The sequence below is a fragment of the Scyliorhinus canicula genome, chromosome 13, assembly GCF_902713615.1.
Source record: "Scyliorhinus canicula chromosome 13, sScyCan1.1, whole genome shotgun sequence".
Lineage (NCBI taxonomy): Eukaryota > Metazoa > Chordata > Chondrichthyes > Carcharhiniformes > Scyliorhinidae > Scyliorhinus > Scyliorhinus canicula.
Genome location: NC_052158.1, coordinates 52,247,075 through 52,265,847, shown reverse-complemented (window position 1 = coordinate 52,265,847; position 18,773 = coordinate 52,247,075).

Sequence of the window (18,773 nt, the reverse complement as noted above, 5' to 3'; positions counted from 1 at the left end):
GGGCACTCCGAGGTAGGAGGGGCCAGCACCCGTGCCAGTGACCACCGCTGGGGAGGTGCCGGAACAGCGCAGCACCTCAGACTCCCCCCGCCCCCCCCGGTCCTGTCCCTGGGCGCATCTGGTGGGCAGCGGGCAGAACAGGGTGGCACCATGCCACCCGGGACACCCGAGCAGCGGCTGTGCCCAGGCCGCCCCAGGAGACGCACGCTAACGGGGACCCTTGTCGCAGGGCAGGAGTCACAGCAGGTCCCTCCTCAGGGCGGCCAGGGTGAGTTGGTACGCACCGGTAACCCTAACCCCCCCCAACCCTCCCCACCCCACCCCCCCACCGGGGGACGGTCGAACCCACACCCTGCCCCACATGCCAGCACCCATGCCCTTGCTGCAGGGCAGGAGTCACAGCAGGCCCCTCCGCTCCTGCTGTACTGTCTGGGGAACCACCTAGTCGCAGTGTTAGGGCCCGTAAGGCCAGAAAGTTAGACACAAGTTAAGTTGGCACCGGTGCAGGGCACAGTTGAGTTATAGGGGTTAGGGCACAGACTGTGTATATATTTCCACACAATAAACACCTGTTACCACTGTTAAAACCTGCCTTGGTGCCCTGTCCACTATGTGTGAGGGTGTGCAAGTCCGGGCTGGCCGGGGGCGGAAGGAGGAGGATTGTGGGAGAAGGGGGGGGGGGGGGGCGAACGGAGGTCCAGTGCAGTTCTTATTGGAGTACCGTGGTCGCCCCCCCCCCCCCCCAACCACTCTTCCTGGTGCCCTGACCGTCCCCAGCACCCCACCCCAGGGACTCAATGAGACTGTGTGATGGACTGGCCAGCTGTCATTGGGGATCACCCAGGTGGAAGCTGCTACTGTAGGCATGAGTCAGATGATGTGGAGCACCAGAGCTCCTCACAGAGCGGGTTGTCATCATCCTCCATCCTATGGACCAGACCGGCTGTCACTATCAACCCAGGGCCCCCAGCTTGTAGCATCGCAGATATGTATAATGAAGGGGTTTGCAAGCGAGCGTGGTGTGGGAGGTGAGGTGGTGTGGGTCAGGGAGGTGGTGTCCTGGCCAGCTGCCCCCCTCCACCCCCTCCCTCCTATTCGGTGAACCTGGAGACGATCAGAGCGCCCCGTGCACCTTTGCCCTGGCGATAACACTGTGCAGCCTCCCGTGCCTGCCCAGACCCCATGCCCACGTCCCCCTCCCCCGCGTCCTCCTCGTTGGACAAGGCCTGCCTTCCTCCTCATCCTCCTCCTCCAGCCCATCGCCCCTCTGCTGTGCAATGTTGTGGAGAGTGCAGCAGCCCGCCACGATGCGCGCGACCCTCCTAGCCTCGTGCTGGACAGTCCCTCCACAGCAGTCCAGGCACCAGAAGCCCATCTTCAGGATGCCAAAGCTCAATCACACTCCTGGGCGCTGCGTTCTAGCGGGTCTCCGCGTTGGTCTGTGGTCTCCGGATAGGTGGCATCAGCCTCAGCTGCAGCGGGTAGCCCCTGTCACCCAGGAGCCAACCCCTCAGCCGGGGGGTGGAGTGTCCCTCGAACATGTCGGGACTCACTGAGTGTGCCAGGATGAAGGAGAAATGCACACTGCCCGGGTACCGGGAACAGAGGTGCATGGTGCGCAGCAGATGTTCACAGACTACCTGGATTTTTACTGAGTGGTGCCGCTTCCTGTTTGTGAACAGCGGCCTGTTATCCATCGGTGCCCGTAGGGCGACATGCATCCCATTGATCGCCCCCTGGACCTGGGGCATCCTGGCATTGGCAATGAATCCTGCTGCCCGGGCATCCTGGTGGGCTCAGTCCACATAGAACTACATGTATTGAGGCGCCTGAGCAAACAGGGCCTCCGTGACAATGCGGATGCTCCTGTGCACCGAGGTCTGTGAGTTCCCGGACAGGTCCTGACTCGGCGACTGGAAGGACCCCACCTTGTAGAGGTTCAGGGCGACCGTCACCTTGACGGTCACTGGGAGCGGGTGGCCTCCCCCATTCCCCCGGGGTGCCAGGTGTGCCATCATCTGGCAGATGTGTCGCACTGTCTCTCTGCTCATCTGGAGTCTCCGAAAGTATGGCCGGTCCGGCAGCTCCTTGAATGACAGGCGCGTCCTTGGCACCTGCTCCTCCTCGCCCTGTTGGGCGGCCGGCCTTCCAGCCTCTGCGGCCACCTCCTGCCGCTCTGCAGCCGGTTCCTCTGCAGCCTAGTCCTCTGCAGCCCAGTCCTCTGCAGCCCGGTCCTCTGCAGCCCAGTCCTCCGCGGCCCGTTCCTCCGCAGCCCGGTCCTCCGCAGCCCGGTCCTCCGCAGCCCGGTCCTCTGCAGCCCAGTCCTCTACCGACCGTTCCTCCGCAGCCCCGTCCTCCGCAGCCCGTTCCTCCGCAGCCCGGTCCTCCGCAGCCCGGTCCTCTGCAGCCCATTCACAGCAGCCCAGTCCTCCGCAGCCCGGTCCTCCGCAGACCGGTACTCCGCAGCCCGTTCCTCCGCAGCCCGTTCCTCCGCAGCCCGGTCCTCTGCAGCCCAGTCCTCTACCGACCGTTCCTCCGCAGCCCCGTCCTCCGCAGCCCGTTCCTCCGCAGCCCGGTCCTCTGCAGCCCCGTCCTCCGCAGCCCGTTCCTCCGCAGCCCGTTCCTCTACCGACCGTTCCTCCGCAGCCCGTTCCTCCGCAGCCCGGTCCTCCGCGGCCCCCTCCTCCGCGGCCCCCTCCTCCGCAGCCTGTTCCTCTGCAGCCCGGCCCTCTGCAGCCCGTTCCTCTGCAGCCCGGTCCTCCGCAGCCCGGTCCTCCGCAGCCCGTTCCTCCGCAGCCCGGTCCTCCGCAGCCCGGTCCTCTGCAGCCCCGTCCTCCGCAGCCCGTTCCTCCGCAGCCCGGTCCTCCGCAGCCCGGTCCTCCGCAGCCCGGTCCTCCGCAGCCCGTTCCTCTGCAGCTCGGTCCTCCGCAGCCCGTTCCTCCGCAGCCCGGTCCTCCGCAGCCCGGTCCTCCGCGGCCCGGTCCTCTGCAGCCCGTTCCTCCGCAGCCCGGTCCTCTGCAGCCCGTTCCTCCGCAGCCCGGTCCTCCGCAGCCCGTTCATCCGCAGCCCGTTCCTCCGCAGCCCGGTCCTCCGCAGCCCGGTCCTCCGCAGCCCGGTCCTCCGCAGCCTGTTCCTCCGCAGCCCGGTCCTCCGCAGCCCGGTCCTCCGCAGCCCGTTCCTCCGCAGCCCGTTCATCCGCAGCCCGGTCCTCCGCAGCCTGTTCCTCTGCAGCCCGGCCCTCTGCAGCCCGTTCCTCCGCAGCCCGGTCCTCTACCGACCGTTCCTCTGCAGCCCGTTCCTCCGCAGCCTGTTCCTCTGCAGCCCGGTCCTCCGCAGCCCCGTCCTCCGCAGCCCGGTCCTCTGCAGCCCTTTCCTCTGCAGCCCGGTCCTCCGCAGCCCCGTCCTCTGCAGCCCCGTCCTCCGCAGCCTGTTCCTCTGCAGCCCGGTCCTCCGCAGCCCAGTCCTCCGCAGCCTGTTCCTCTGCAGCCCGGTCCTCCGCAGCCTGTTCCTCTGCAGCCTGTTCCTCTGCAGCCCGTTCCTCCGCAGCCCGGTCCTCCGCAGCCCATTCCTCTGCAGCCAGCTCCTCTGCAGCCCGGTCCTCCGCAGCCCGTTCATCCGCAGCCCGGTCCTCCGCAGCCTGTTCCTCTGCAGCCCGGTCCTCCGCAGCCCGTTCCTCCGCAGCCCGGTCCTCCGCAGCCCGGTCCTCCGCAGCCCGGTCCTCCGCAGCCCATTCCTCTGCAGCCAGCTCCTCTGCAGCCCGTTCCTCCGCAGCCCGTTCCTCCGCAGCCCGGTCCTCCGCAGCCTGTTCCTCCGCAGCCTGTTCCACTGCAGCCCGTTCCTCCGCAGCCCGGTCCTCCGCAGCCCCGTCCTCTGCAGCCCCGTCCTCCGCAGCCCGGTCCTCTGCAGCCCGGTCCTCTGCAGCCCGGTCCTCCGCAGCCCGGTCCTCTGCAGCCCGTTCATCCGCAGCCCGGTCCTCCGCAGCCTGTTCCTCTGCAGCCTGTTCCTCTGCAGTCCGTTCCTCCGCAGCCCGGTCCTCCGCAGCCCGGTCCTCCGCAGCCCATTCCTCTGCAGCCAGCTCCTCTGCAGCCCGTTCCTCCGCAGCCCGGTCCTCCGCAGCCCGGTCCTCTGCAGCCCCGTCCTCCGCAGCCCCGTCCTCTGCAGCCCGTTCCTCCGCAGCCCGGTCCTCTGCAGCCCAGTCCTCCGCAGCCCGGTCCTCTGCAGCCCGGTCCTCTGCAGCCTGTTCCTCTGCAGCCCAGTCCTCTACCGACCGTTCCTCCGCAGCCCGTTCCTCTGCAGCCCGTTCATCCGCAGCCCGGTCCTCTGCAGCCCGGTCCTCCACAGCCCGTTGCTCCGCAGCCCGTTCATCCGCAGCCCGTTCCTCCGCAGCCCGGTCCTCCGCGGCCGTTCCTCCGCAGCCCGGTCCTCCGCGGCCCGTTCCTCTGCAGCCTGTTCCTCTGCAGCCCGGTCCTCTACCGACCGGTCCTCTGCAGCCCGGTCCTCCGCAGCCCCGTCCTCTGCAGCCCGGTCCTCCGCAGCCCCGTCCTCTGCAGCCCGGTCCTCCGCAGCCCCGTCCTCTGCAGCCCGGTCCTCCGCAGCCCCGTCCTCTGCAGCCCGGTCCTCCGCAGCCCGTTCCTCTGCAGCCTGTTCCTCTGCAGCCCGGTCCTCTACCGACCGTTCCTCCGCAGCCCCGTCCTCTGCAGCCTGGTCCTCCGCAGCCCGGTCCTCCGCAGCCCCGTCCTCTGCAGCCCCGTCCTCTGCAGCCCCCTCCTCTGCAGCCCCGTCCTCCGCAGCCCGGTCCTCTGCAGCCCGGTCCTCTGCAGCCCGGTCCTCCGCAGCCCGGTCCTCCGCAGCCCGTTCCTCCGCAGCCCGTCCTCCGCAGCCCCGTCCTCTGCAGCCCCCTCCTCTGCAGCCCCGTCCTCCGCAGCCCGGTCCTCCGCAGCCTGTTCCTCCGCAGCCCGGTCCTCCGCAGCCCGGTCCTCCGCAGCCCGTTCCTCCGCAGCCCGTTCATCCGCAGCCCGGTCCTCCGCAGCCTGTTCCTCTGCAGCCCGGCCCTCTGCAGCCCGTTCCTCCGCAGCCCGGTCCTCTACCGACCGTTCCTCTGCAGCCCGTTCCTCCGCAGCCTGTTCCTCTGCAGCCCGGTCCTCCGCAGCCCCGTCCTCCGCAGCCCGGTCCTCTGCAGCCCTTTCCTCTGCAGCCCGGTCCTCTGCAGCCCCGTCCTCTGCAGCCCCGTCCTCCGCAGCCTGTTCCTCTGCAGCCCGGTCCTCCGCAGCCCAGTCCTCCGCAGCCTGTTCCTCTGCAGCCCGGTCCTCCGCAGCCTGTTCCTCTGCAGCCTGTTCCTCTGCAGCCCGTTCCTCCGCAGCCCGGTCCTCCGCAGCCCATTCCTCTGCAGCCAGCTCCTCTGCAGCCCAGTCCTCCGCAGCCCGTTCATCCGCAGCCCGGTCCTCCGCAGCCTGTTCCTCTGCAGCCCGGTCCTCCGCAGCCCGTTCCTCCGCAGCCCGGTCCTCCGCAGCCCGGTCCTCCGCAGCCCGGTCCTCCGCAGCCCGTTCCTCTGCAGCCTGTTCCTCTGCAGCCCGGTCCTCTACCGACCGTTCCTCCGCAGCCCCGTCCTCTGCAGCCTGGTCCTCCGCAGCCCGGTCCTCCGCAGCCCCGTCCTCTGCAGCCCCGTCCTCCGCAGCCCCGTCCTCTGCAGCCCCCTCCTCTGCAGCCCCGTCCTCCGCAGCCCGGTCCTCTGCAGCCCGGTCCTCTGCAGCCCGGTCCTCTGCAGCCTGTTCCTCTGCAGCCCAGTCCTCTACCGACCGTTCCTCCGCAGCCCGTTCCTCTGCAGCCCGTTCATCCGCAGCCCGGTCCTCCACAGCCCGTTGCTCCGCAGCCCGTTCATCCGCAGCCCGTTCCTCCGCAGCCCGGTCCTCCACGGCCGTTCCTCCGCAGCCCGGTCCTCCGCGGCCCGTTCCTCTGCAGCCTGTTCCTCTGCAGCCCGGTCCTCTACCGACCAGTCCTCTGCAGCCCGGTCCTCTGCAGCCCGGTCCTCCGCAGCCCGGTCCTCCTCAGCCCCGTCCTCTGCAGCCCGTTCCTCCGCAGCCCGGTCCTCCGCAGCCCGGTCCTCCGCAGCGCGGTCCTCCGCAGCCCTGTCCTCCGCAGCCCGGTCCTCCGCAGCCCCGTCCTCCGCAGCCCGGTCCTCCGCAGCCCGGTCCTCCGCAGCCTGTTCCTCTGCAGCCTGTTCCTCTGCAGCCCGGTCCTCCGCAGCCCGGTCCTCCGCAGCCCGTTCCTCCGCAGCCCGGTCCTCCGCAGCCCGGTCCTCTGCAGCCCGGTCCTCTGCAGCCCGGTCCTCCGCAGCCCGGTCCTCCGTAGCTCATTCCTCTGCAACCCGTTCCTCCGCAGCCCCGTCCTCTGCAGCCCCGTCCTCTGCAGCCTGTTCCTCTGCAGCCCGGTCCTCTGCAGCCCGGTCCTCTGCAGCCCGGTCCTCCGCAGCCCGGTCCTCCGTAGCTCATTCCTCTGCAGCCCGTTCAGTGCAGCCCGTTCCTCTGTGATGTGTTGGGTATGCTGGGTCTGCAAGGACTGCGTTTACCAAAGCAGTAACATAGACAGGCTACCAACAGTTGTAGAAGTACAACTCTATTTTATTTAACCATGAGCTGTTAAACATACTTGCACTGTGAGTTGACACTATGTTAGGTTGACTGGAGACCTGAGGCTAACCTGACCAGACTATACTGCTACCACATGGTAGATGTTTGTGTTGCTGCTCACGGGCTCTGGCTGTCTCAGAGGCTGCATCCCGAAAGAGCAGGAAAGCTAGTGCCCTCTGGCTTTATAGTGGCCATGTCCTGCCTGGTGATTGTCTGCTGTGTTCCTTGTGTTGATTGGTCGTTCAGTATGTCAGTCAGTGTCTGTCTATGCACCATCATATACTTGTGTCTATTTTATGACATCTCCCCCTTTTTGAAAAAAGTATGTGTACGTGGCAATAAATAGTGGGTATGTGAATGTGCCTGATTATGTGGAGAGTATGTGAGCATATTTACATGACTATATACAAAAATCCTAACATATTTACACGGGAAGGTGTCTAGTGCAGATAGAGTGTACGTAACAAAACACGGGATATAAATAACAGCATGTACAAACGAGCGAACGAAGAACCAGGGTAACGAAACAATCAGTTCATAAATTCAGTCAGTTCATCAATTCAGCCAGTCCATAAATTCAGTCTCTGTGTTGGGTGACAAATTCTGGTTGACCGCCTCAAGGGTGGGTCGGGGGCCGCCTGCTCTGGAATGGGCGGGGCTGTGTCAGTCGCAGAGGGTGGCAACAGAAGAGGTAGATCTGTGAGCTCTGTGACGGGCCTGTCCTGAGGGTGAGGCAGGGCGGCGAGCGTGGAAGCAGCCGCAGTGCCCGCCTATTACGGCGAAGAAAGGAACCATCCTGCATACGAACCAGAAACAACCTGGGGGCCCCTTGCTTGATGACCACAGCTGTGGCAGACCAGCCACCTTCAGGAAGCTGAACACAAACCTGGTCATCAGGGATGAGAGCCGGGAGATCCGTGGCGTGGGCATCATACACCGACTTGTGTTGTGTTGTGCAGCACCAGAAAGTTGTCCAGGTCCGGGATGTGTATTGCAGGCACCGTTGTCCGTAATGTGCGGTTCATTAACAATTGTGCCGGGGACAGTCCAGTGGACAAAGGAGTCGACCTGTAGGCTAATAGTGTGAGGTAAAAGTCGGAACCCGCATCAGCCGCTTTGCACAGGAGTCGTTTGACAATGTTGCAGATAGATTGTATGCAACAAAACACGGGATATAAATAACAGTATGTACAGACGAGCGAACGAATAACCAGGGTAACGAAACAATCAGTCATGAGTTTAGACAGTTCATAAATTCAGGAAGTTCATAAATTCAGTCTCTGTGGTGGGCGGCAAATTCTGGTTGACCGCCTCAAGGTTTGCCATTCGACTGGGGGTAGTGGGGACTTGAGGTGACGTGCATGAAATTATACCTCCAGGCAAATTTGGTGCATTCCTGACTGGCAAAACACGGGCCATTATCGGACATGACCGTGAGTGCAGTGACATGGTGAGCAAAAGTCTCCTTGCCGCATGGATGACCGCTGTCGGTGTGAGGTCATGCAGCCTAACTACCTCTGTGAGAAGTAATCCACAATGAGGACGTAGTCCCGGCCTAGTGAACGGAAAAGATCAATGCCAACCTTGGTCCAGGGGGACAACACCAGTTCATTTGGCTGCAAGGTCTCTTTTGGCTGAGCTGTCTGGAACCGTTGGCACGTTGGGCAATTTAGAACAGTGTTGGCAATGTCCTGGTTGATGCCAGGCCAGTACACTGCCTCACGGGCCCGCCGGCGGCACTTTTCCACCCCCAGGTGACCCTCATGGAGCTGCTCAAGGACGAGATCCCACATACTGTGCGGAATGACGATCCTGTCCAACTTCAACAGAATTCCATCTACCACTGCCAGATCATCATTAATGTTGTAGAATTGCGGGCATTGGCCCTTGAGCCATCCGTAAGATGGCGCATGACGCGTTGGAGCAAAGGATCCTTGGCTGTTTCAGAACGAATCTGGAATGGTCGTTCGTCTATGGCGGGCAAGTTAGATGCGCAGAACTCAACATGAGCATCAATTTGGCACACGAAGCCCAACGGCTCGCAGGGCGTAGTGACGGAACAGGAGAGTGCATCGGCCACGATGAGCTCCTTACCCGGGGTGTAGACCAGTTCGAAGTCATACCGCCTGAGTTTAAGGAGGATGTGTTGCAGGCGTGGCGTCATATCGTTGAGGTCCTTCTGTGTGATGTTGACCAGTGGCCTGTGGTCCGTTTCGACTGTAAATTTGGGGAGTCCATACACATAGTCATGGAATTTGACAATTCACGTGAGTTGACCCAGGCACTTTTTTTCGATTTGCGCATAGCGTGCTCGGTGGGCGGAATTGCATGCGATGCGTATGCGACTGGAGCCCATGAGGAGGAGTCGCGCATTGGAGGAGCACTGCTTCAATGCCGGACTGGCTCGTATCAGTGGAGATCTTCGTCTCCTTGGCAGGGTCGAAGAATGCCAATACCGGAGCCTTGGTCAGTTTCACCTGAGTTCACGCCACTCTTGCTCGTGAGCGGGGAGCCACTTGAATTCGGTGGTCTTCTTCACTAGATTGCGGAGAGCCGTGGTGTGAAATGCGAGGTTGGGGATAAACTTCCCCAGGAAGTTGACCATTCCCAGGAAGCGGAGGACCATGTTTTTGTCCTCCGGTGTCTTCATGGCATTGATTGCCGACACCTTGTCTGCATCCGGCTGCACACCAAACTGTGAAATGTGGTCGCCGAGGAATTTTGGGCGCGATTCTCCCAAACCGGGAGAAATCGTAAGGCTGGCGTCAAATCCGGGCGGGTTTGACGCCAGCCCCCACCTTCCCGACCGGGAACCGATTCTGGTCCCCGGTCGGGGCTAGCAGCCCGACGCCGTAAGCTCCGGCATCACGGGCTTAACGAATTTCGTTAAGCCCGCTTGCCCGAGTTAGCGCCGGCTGACGCGTCATATGACGTCAGCCGCGCATGCGCGGATTGGAAGACTCCAACCCACGCATGCGCGGATGACGTCATCGCGTATTTGCGCGAAACCCGCGCATGCGCGGGCCGGGATGCCCCTCAGCCGCCCCGCGAATGGATACTGCGGGGCGGCGGAAGGACAAATAGTGCGCGGGCATCGGGCCTGCTGCCCGCGATCGGTGGGCACCGATCGCCGGCCCATGGCACCCTTGGCACGGCCGTGGTACTGCCGTGCCAATCGGTGCCATGGTTATAAAATGCGAGTGTTTACGGCCGTTTTTACGAACGGCCAGACCAGGTGTGTTTGCCGTTCGTAAAAACAGCCGTAAAGGGCTGGGAACTCGGCCCATCTATCAGCTGAGAATCGCTGCCGGCCGTAAAAAAACGGCGGCAGCGATTTGTGTCGGGAGTTGGGCGTGTGGGGGGGGGGGGAAATAGTGGGAGGGCGTCGGAACAGCGTGGCCGTAAAATTTTACGAGCCACGCTATTCTCCGCACCGTCGGGAGTGCGGAGAATCTCGCCCTTTATCTCTGTTTGATCAAAGAGCATTTGGCTCTGTTGAGGCAGAGCCCATGCTCATGAACGTGTTGGAGGTGATCAATGTGTTCCTGCGGGGTGGTAGACCAGACAATGATTTCGTCTACATATACCTGCACCCCTTTGATGCCCTCCATTATTTGCTCCATTATTCGGTGGAACATCTCCGAGGCTGAGATGATGCCAAACGGCATCCGGTTGTAACAATACCGGCCAAATGGGCTGTTAAAGGTGCAGAGCTTCTGACTGGATGCGTCAAGTTGTATCTGCCAGAACCCCTTGGATGCGCCCAGCTTTGTGAAAAATTTGCCACGAGCCATCTCGCAGGTGAGTTCTTTGCGCTTTGGGATAGGGCAGTGTTCCCTCATGATGTTACAGTTCAGATCTTTGGGGTTGATGCAGATGCTTAGTTCTCCTGATGGTTTCTTAACACACACCATGGAGCTGAACTAGTCGGTGGGTTCCGTTACCTTAGAGATGATTCCCTGGTCCTGGAGGTCCTGCAGCTGCTGCTTGAGGCAGAGTGCATGAACCACAGGCATGGCATTTGGTTTTAAAAGAATTTTGTACGTGTATGGGAATGTGCCCATGCCCTCGAAGACACTGTGGTATCGAGTGATGATGTTCTTCAGTTGTATCTGAAAGTCGGCGTCCGGCGATGCTGATGCCTCAGTGGGTGACGGAGTGACCCTTTGGACGAGATTCAGGATCTTGCGCGTCTGAGCACCGAACAGGGAAGTTTTGATGGATCCTACAATCCCGAAGGGCAGGGTGGCCTTTAAGGAACGGTGCAATACCACAAGCTGGCATGAGCCGCTGGCAGCAATGCCATTGTAGTCGAGAAGCTGGCAGGCGGATGGAAGGATGGTTGGCTTAACGTGGCGGCTGTCCAGGTCAGACTGCGAAATGAGATTGGCTGAAACGCTGGTGTCCAGCCTGAATCCGATGCGAGATTTGTTGACCATGAGGGTGGCACACCACTCATCGTCCGGATCAATGCTCATCACTGAGAAGGGCTTGGCCTTTTTCTTTTGAAGCACCGTGTGCTTGGTGATGATGCCCACCCGGAATGGGGATTCGAGATCCTCGGTGTCAGGGTCTGGAACCATGTCGGAGTCGGAATCTGTGACCGGTTGATGTACAGTCCGGACATCCCTGCGCTGCTGGGAGCGACGGGAGGCAGGTGTTTGAGCAGACCTGCACAGGGCGCATGCGCGGTGCGGTCGTACGTAGTGCGCGCCTGCACAGTTCGGTCTTCGGCCTCACCGTCCCCCCGGTCGTTGCGTGCATGCGCGGGAGCCAGGAAAGAGCGCACAGAATGGCTGCCCTCATCCAGGCTCAGGCCCTGGAGCTGTTTTACGGCCTGCACCCGCTCCGCATCGTGGGGGCCTTGCTACGCCGTCTCTGCCGCTTGAATGTGCGAGTATCGGTTAGTGGCGTGCTCATGCAGGACGCAGGTTTTGATGGCTATGGCGAGGGTGAACGGGAAAACTAGTGCCCTCTGGCTTTAAAGTGGCTGTGTCCTGCCTGGTGATTGGCTGCTGTGTTCTGTGTGTTGATTGGTCGTTCAGTATGTCAGTCAGTGTCTGTCTATGCACTGGTCCTCCGCAGCCTGGTCCTCCGCAGCCTGGTCCTCCGCAGCCTATTCCTCTGCAGCCCGGTCCTCTGTAGCCCGTACCTCTGCAACCCGGTTCTCTGCAGCCCTGTCCTCTGCAGCCCGTTGCTCTGCAACCCCGTCCTCTGCAGCCCGTTCCTCTGCAGCCCCGTCCTCTGCAGCCCTTTCCTCTGCAGCCTGTTCCTCACAGCCCCCTCCTCTGCAGCCCCCTCCTCTGCAGCCCGGTCCTCTGCAGCGCGTTCCTCGCAGCCCGTTTCCCTGCTGCCCGGTACTCTGCTTCGGCCTCCTCTCCGAGCGGCCCCTGCTCACACGGCCGTAAGGCATCTCGCAGAGCTGCGACCATCACCACGGCAGCCAGCATTGCTGGTTGAACGTCAAACACCATTGTCTGCAGGGGGTGAAAGGCCAACGTGTTAGCATGGCCCATACTCCCATGCCCAGCCAGGCTCAATGGGCTGCACAGTAGCCCGGTTGGTACTGCGGCCCCACCCACTCATGTCGCTCCCCCATATGGCCGGTGTCACTGTGTTGAACCAGGGGCCGAGGTGGGTCGTCAGTGGGTGCGCAGCAAAGTGGCTAACGGAATGGCAGTCGGTGCCTGGGCACCGCCTCAGTCCTGTGGGGGGTGGCACCCCAGCTGCTCGCCCTGTTCTCCCCTCCCCCGGCAGGGCCACCCCCCCCCCCCCCCCCCCCCCCCAACTTGCAGAGTCGATGTCCGTGCCGGCAGCCTGCAGTCACTCCACGCCATCTCCCGCCTGCAGGAGCATAAACGGCCGCCACGCACATGCGAAGGCACAGTAGCGGCCGCCACGCGCATACGCCAGCGTGGAAACGATCGCCATGCGCATGTGTCGGTGCAGAAATGGCCACCACACAAATACGCCATCACGGAAACGGCCACCATGGGCATGCACGGACCCACGCCGGCAGTGCAGGGCCGCGTTTCGGTGCCGGAGCTGCGTGAAACACTCCAGCTTTTACTGGAGAATCCCGGCCAGGGTGTCAGACCCACTAATAATATGCCCACTGTACTTTAGCCCCACGTGGCGAGCGATGCATTTACACCATTTCCGGGTGCTGGAGCATCCCGATTCGGTGTCAAACCGGCGCCTCTCATGATTTTGGCATCGGAAGCTTTTCTCCGCCTAATCGCGTTTCGCAATTTATCGTCGGCAAGCTGAGAATCCTGCCCTTAGTCTCAGAAATGGACAATCCTGCCCTTGTTGCCTCAGTCACAGGTTCCTATCCCAATCCACATCCCATATCCCAACCTCCAGATCCCCAGTGCCTGAACCGCAGCATTCCCTATCCATGATACCTGATCCCGAGGCCAGAACCCTAGTCACAGATTCCCAGTCTCTGACACCAGTCCCCTCTATATGCTACATCCTCTCTGTCATAATATCCACTCATGTATATAATGGTGTGCAGACAGGCAGTGATTGGCACACAGGATGACCAGTAAGCACACAGCACAGTGCAGCCAATCACCAGACAGGACACTACCACTATAAAGCAAACAGCCATCCGGTAACATGGAAAACATCCGCCCTCCTCCGCAACTCCGCACCTCCGGCAACCTCGGTGCAAATTGGAAGATCTTCAAACAAGAGTTCCTCCTATATATCGAAGCCACCGACCTCGAGGCCGCATCGGATGCCAGGAAGATCGCACTATTCCTCTCCAGAGCCGGGGACCACACAAAATTTAAAACAGTCCTGCTGAAGTTGGACAGCCACTGCGACATTGAGGTGAATGAGAGCTTTGAACGGTATGTTTTCCAGCAGAGGCTTCAGGGTAAGGATGAACTTTTCCAATCCTTTTTGACCCATCTCCGCATCCTCGCACAGTCATGCAACTATGACTCGACAGCTGATTCCATGATCCGGGATCAGATCGTTTTTGGGGTCCACTCCGATTCCCATCGCCAGCAGCTCCTGAAAGTCAAGCAGCTCACCCTCACCATCGAGACGTGCATCGTCCATGAACATGCTAACATTCGGTACTCCCACATCAGGGTGGCAGAGAATGCAAAGCTAGCCTCCCACGAGGCGGAACGGGTTGTTATGGGAGCGGAGTTTTCAGAACCCCAAAATGTATCATGGAGTCCAACCAACCTCTCCCTTTAATGTATTGTTGCTTTTGAAGCACACGGCTTGGTCTCCAGGTGTGTAATTACAATTATGGACACAGGGGTTTTTAAACACAAAACAATGTTTATTCCATGAATTCAACTTAACCTTTTTAAATAAACATTGGATCCCTTAACACCCCTTACTTCAAAGATAACCCCGAAAATAATACAACACTAAATAGTCCCTCAAAATGTTCCTTCAAACCTCCAGAAGACTTAACACCTTTAAACAGAAACACATCAGGTTAAAGACATTACGACTATCAGTTTAAATCACCCAAATGATTCAGAGATAGTCTTTCATGGCAGAGATAGAACATGGAACATAGAACATAGAACGATACAGCGCAGTACAGGCCCTTCGGCCCACGATGTTGCACCGACATGGGAAGTCAAAAACTAAAGGCCATCTAACCTACACTATGCCCTTATCATCCATATGCTTATCCAATAAACTTTTAAATGCCCTCAATGTTGGCGAGTTCACTACTGTTGCAGGTAGGGCATTCCACGGCCTCACCACTCTTTGCGTAAAAACCCTACCTCTGACCTCTTTCCTATATCTATTACCCCTCAATTTAAGGCTATGTCCCCTCGTGCTAGCCACCTCCATCCGCGGGAGAAGGCTCTCACTGTCCACCCTGTCTAACCCTCTGATCATTTTGTATGCCTCTATTAAGTCACCTCTTAACCTTCTTCTCTCTAACGAAAACAACCTCAAGTCCATCAGCCTTTCCTCATAAGATTTTCCCTCCATACCAGGCAACATCCTGGTAAATCTCCTCTGCACCCGTTCCAAAGCTTCCACGTCCTTCCTATAATGAGGCGACCAGAACTGTACGCAATACTCCAAATGCGGCCGTACCAGAGTTTTGTACAGCTGCAACATGACCTCATGGCTCCGGAACTCAATCCCTCTACCAATAAAGGCCAACACACCATAGGCCTTCTTCACAACCCTATCAACCTGGTTGGCAACTTTCAGGGATCTATGTACATGGACACCGAGATCCCTCTGCTCATCCACACTACCAAGAATTTTACCATTAGCCTAATATTCCGCATTCCTGTTATTCTTTCCAAAGTGAATCACCTCACACTTCTCTACATTAAACTCCATTTGCCACCTCTCAGCCCAGCTCTGCAGCTTATCTATGTCCCTCTGTAACCTGCAACATCCTTCCACACTGCCAACAACTCCACCGACTTTAGTGTCGTCTGCAAATTTACTCACCCAACCTTCTGTGCCCTCCTCTAGGTCATTTATAAAAATGACAAACAGCAACGGCCCCAGAACAGATCCTTGTGGTACGCCACTCGTAACTGAACTCCATTCTGAACATTTCCCATCAACCACCACCCTCTGTCTTCTTTCAACTAGCCAATTTCTGATCCACATCTCTAAATCACCCTCAATCCCCAGCCTCCGTATTTTCTGCAATAGCCGACCGTGGGGAACCTTATCAAACGCTTTACTGAAATCCATTACACCACATCAACTGCTCTACCCTCGTCTACCTGTTCAGTCACCTTCTCAAAGAACTTGATAAGGTTTGTGAGGCATGACCTACCCTTCACAAAACCATGCTGACTATCCCTAATCATATTATTCCTATCTAGATGATTATAAATCGTATCTCTTATAATCCTCTCAAAGACTTTACCCACAACAGACGTGAGGCTCACCGGCCTATAGTTACTGGGGTTATCTCTACTCCCCTTCTTGAACAAAGGGACCACATTTGCTATCCTCCAGTCCTCTGGCACTATTCCTGTAGCCAATGATGACATAAAAATCAAAGCCAAAGGCTCAGCAATCTCTTCCCTGGCTTCCCAGAGAATCCTAGGATAAATCCCATCAGGCCCCGGGGACTTATCTATTTTCACCTTGTTCAGAATTGCCAACACTTCTTCCCTACGCACCTCAATGCCATCTATTCTAATAGCCTGGGTCTCAGCATTCTCCTCCACAACATTATCTTTTTCCTGAGTGAATACTGACAAAAAGTATTCATTTAGTATCTCGCTTATCTCCTCAGCCTCCACACACAACTTCCCACGACTGTCCTTGACTGGCCCTACTCTTACCCTAGTCATTCTTTTATTCCTGACATACCTATAGAAAGCTTTTGGGTTTTCCTTGATCCTACCTGCCAAAGACTTCTCATGTCCCCTCCTTGCTCGTCTCAGCTCTCTCTTTAGATCCTTCCTCGCTTCCTTGTAACTATCAAGCGCCCCAACTGAAACCTCATGCCTCATCTTCACATAGGCCTCCTTCTTCCTCTTAACAAGAGATTCCACTTCTTTGGTAAACCACGGTTCCCTCACTCGACCCCTTCCTCCCTGCCTGACTGGTACGTACTTATCAAGAACATGCAATAGCTGTTCCTTGAACAAGCTCCACATATCCAGTGTGCCCAACCCTAGCAGCCTACTTCTCCAACCTACACATCCTAAGTCATGTCTAATGGCATCATAAATGCCCTTCCCCCAGCTATAACTCTTGCCCTGCGGAGTATACTTATCCCTTTCCATCACTAACGTAAAGGTCACCGAATTGTGGTCACTGTTTCGAAAGTCCTCACCTACCTCCAGATCTAACACCTGGCCTTGTTCATTACCCAAAACCAAATCCAATGTGGCCTCGCCTCTTGTTGGCCTGTCAACATATTGTGTCAGGAAACCCTCCTGCACACATTGTACAAAGAACGACCCATCTAATGTACTCGAACTATATCTTTTCCAGTCAATATTTGGAAAGTTAAAGTCTCCCATAACAACTACCCTGTTACTTTCGCTCTTTTCCAGAATCATTTTCGCCATCCTTTCCTCTACATCCCTAGAATTATTAGGTGGCCTATAGAAAACTCCCAACAGGGTGACCTCTCCTTTCCTGTTTCTAACCTCAGCCCATACTACCTCGGAAGAAGAGTCCCCATCTAGCATCCTTTCCGCCACCGTAATACTGTCCTTGACTAGCAGCGCCACACCTCCCCCTCTTTTGCCCCCTTCTCTGAGCTTACTAAAACACCTAAACCCCGGAACCTGCAACAACCATTCCTGTCCCTGCTCTATCCATGTCTCTGAAATGGCCACAACACCGAAGTCCCAGGTACCAACCCATGCTGCCAGTACCCCTACCTTATTTCGTATACTCCTGGCATTGAAGTAGACACACTTCAAACCACCTACCTGAACACTGGCACCCTCCTGCGAAGTCAAATCTGTGCTCCTGACCTCTATACTCTCAATCTCCCGTACCCCAAAACTACAATCCAGGTTCCCATGCCCCTGCTGAATTAGTTTAATCCCCCCCAAAGAGCACTAACAAATCTCCCCCCCAGGATATTGGTGCCCCTCAGGTTCAGATGTACACCATCCTGTCTATAGAGGTCCCACCTTCCCCAGAAAGAGCTCCAGTTATCCAGAAATCTGAATCCCTCCCGCCTGCACCATCCCTGTAGCCACGTGTTTAATTGTTCTCTCTCCCTATTCCTCATCTCACTATCACGTGGCACGGGCAACAACCCAGAGATAACAACTCTGTTTGTTCTCGCTCTGAGCTTCCATCCTAGCTCCCTAAAGGCCTGCCTGACATCCTTGTCCCCTTTCCTACCTATGTCGTTAGTGCCAATGTGGACTATGACTTGGGGCTGCTCCCCCTCCCCCTTAAGGACCCGGAAAACACGATCCGAGACATCACGTATGTTTGCACCTGGGAGGCAACATACCAAACGTGAGTCTCTCTCGCTCCCACAAAATCTCCTATCTGTGCCCCTGACTATTGAGTCCCCAATTACTAATGTTCTACTCCTTTCCCCCCTTCCCTTCTGAGCAACAGGGACAGACTCCGTGCCAGAGGCCCGTACCCCATGGCTTACCCCTGGTAAGTCGTCCCCCCCACAAGTATCCAAAACGGTATACTTGTTACTTAGGGGAACGACCGCAGGGGGTCCCTGCACTGACTGCTTCTCCCAGTCCCTCTTACAGTTACCCATCTATCTCCAGTCTTTGGCGTAACTACTTCCCTGAAGCTCCTATCTATGACCCCCTCTGCCTCCCGAATGATCCGAAGTTCATCCAGCTCAAGCTCCAGGTCCCTAACGGTTTTTGAGGAGCTGGAGTTGGGTGCACTTCCCACAGATGAAATCAGCAGGGACACTGACGGCGTCCCTCACCTCAAACATTCTGCAGGAGGAGCATTGTATTGCCTTCCCTGACATCACCTCTAGATTTAAAATAAAAACAAGAAAAAGAAAAAGAAAAAGAAAGGAAGAGTTTACCTGATATTCCCTCAAACCCTGCTCCCGCTGAAAGGTAAGCAAATTTAAAGGCACTCAGTCACCTTCACGACAAGCCCCTGCTCCCGCTTCCCAACCACCGCGGTTTTTGTTTTTGGTTAGAGGAGGAGGTAGGGTGGGAAACACTGAGGAAGTGTTTTGGGTTTAACTGTCACTTGACAACAGCCCCTCCACAAACCACTTTCAAATTAGGCTGACCGCACTGCACGTATGCAAATTTACCCAGAACAGCGGATCAGTAGCTCTGCTCTGCTGCCCTCTGCTGGATGCTTGCTTTCACTCAAACTCCTTGGGTCTCCTTCGCAGATCATGGCAAACACAGACACACCCAAGCTCTTTTCCTCAAAACTGGGTTTCTCCTTTCAAACAGCTCACAGCAAACCAGCCAGGCACTTTTCAGCTGCTCTCTCTCAAAACTGAAACTAAAACACTGCAAAATGGCTGAGCCAAAAACCCAGTTCCACCCACACTCTGACATCACTTCAGTAATATGAGCTGCTCCATTCCTTAAAGGTACATTGCTTAAACATACATTTCTTAAAGGTACTCTCACAGACAGGGTATCGCACAAATGCAGGGCCTAAGCATTGACGAGGGTGGCCATTTTGTGCACTTTACCCAGC